Consider the following 1,965-nt stretch of genomic DNA (forward strand, 5'->3'; position numbering starts at 1 on the left):
CAAGAAGAAATGCAAAGGACTAAGGACGCTGAAGCCAAAGCTCTAGCTGAGGCTGCTGCTGCTGCTGCTGCTGAAGCTGAAGCCAAAGCTGCCGCTGAAGCTCGTATTGCTGAGGAGTCTGCCAATAGGGCAGAACCGGATGCTCTGACTCAGGGGGAGTCTTCCACCTTTGTCCCTTTGGTTCTCAAGACACTTGAATATCTTCAGAAAGAGCAGAAAGAAGTCCGAGCCAGATTAGAACAACAGGATTCAGTAAATGTCAACAATCAGAATATGCTGACCCAGCTGCTCCAGAGGATGCCTCCACCTCCAAACCCTTAGGCACCTAGGACTTATTTTCTTTTTGCTTGTTGATTTGCTTGTTGCTTTCTGTTGTGTTTGTTCTCGCTTTTTGCTGTTTGTGTTTCTAACATCTGTGAATATATATATATATATATATATATATATATATATATATATATATATATATATATATATATATATATATATGTGTGTGTGTGTGTGTGTGTGTGTGTCTTTCCCTCATGCATCTAAGTCTTTTTGATTCTGACAAAAAGGGGGAGAACTAAAAACAAATATGATGAAACCATATCTAAATCCTTTCAGTACTCTGCAAACATTGTTTAAAAATTGGTTCTAATCCTTTTTTACTTAGAAATTTGCAGAAGAGAATCTAGAAACATCATCTCATGGAAGCTTCGGTAAGAACTTCTGAACTCCCAAACTTATCTCAGGGGGAGCTCACCTCTATCTGATCTAAAACTCTTATATAAAAATGTTTCATCTCTAAAAATTAAGATTGTTTTGTCATCATCAAAAAGGGGGAGATTGTAAGAACAAAATTAGTTCTACAATAGAATTCCAGGATTTTGATGATAACAAAGGATGAAACCAAAAATGGCACCCTAACGAAAATTCTCTAAGTATGCAGGACTCTGAACAGCAACAGAGGAATCTGATCGTTTTATCAGATACAAACTTTGATCAGATACAAAGTACTAGAAGATCAGAAGCATCTGAGGAAGAAGTGCGCTCAAGAAGTTCTGACTCTGAGCAAAGCAAGACAGTAGAAAGAACCAGAAGCTCTAAACACCCACTGGACTTAGTTCTGATGATCTGAAAGACCAGTACTCTGAAAAGCTCTGATGTAACCTCAACGTAATCTCCTTCTGACACAGGACTCCGAGATAACAAAGACTATGATGAAGATTCAACAAATCCAGAAAGAGTAACGAAAAGAATTTCTTCAAATGGAAAGGAAGTATTTTTAGAAAGAAATTATTCAGGGAGACAAATTGGTTATGGCAAGAAACATAGAAGTAATGACATTGAATGCTCATCAAAGGCCAATATTCTGTCATCACTCCAACGGTCCTTCTCACCACTATATAAAGGACGGCCTACTTCAGTGAAAGACACACAACAACGCACATAAAATTCTTTACATTCTCTCTCAGTTTTTCACGAGCTGCTGCTCATACGTGAAAATCCTTGCTTAAATATTCTGCTGTAATATTTGCTTACTCTTAGAAGCACTCTCTATTACATATTTACTTTGCTAAATTGTTTTTGTTCCTCAAGTGACTTTGCGTAGTCTGTATACTTGAGAGGACTAAGAGATCATTCTCTTAGACGTTTGGTTGTATCAATCTTTCAAAATTAGTGGATTAAGTCCTTTTTGAAGGAGAAATCACCTTGGCCGGGTGGACTGGAGTAGCTTTGTGTTATAAGCGAACCAGTATAAAATTCTGTGTGTTCTTATTTTTGAAAAAGCTTTTAATTTCTAAAACAATTCAAACCCCCCTTTCTTGTTTTTCTCACCTTCAGCTTTGGCAATGAATACCCCTTACAATTGAATCCCAAATGCGTGAAAAATAATAAACCGTAATAGTCCCCGATATGGAGAAACTATCACTTTTACAACGGTAAGAAACTACCTAGAAAACTACAAGAAAAATAGTGCTG

The sequence above is a fragment of the Lathyrus oleraceus genome, chromosome 4, assembly GCF_024323335.1.
Source record: "Lathyrus oleraceus cultivar Zhongwan6 chromosome 4, CAAS_Psat_ZW6_1.0, whole genome shotgun sequence".
In the NCBI taxonomy this organism is placed as follows: Eukaryota; Viridiplantae; Streptophyta; class Magnoliopsida; order Fabales; family Fabaceae; genus Lathyrus; species Lathyrus oleraceus.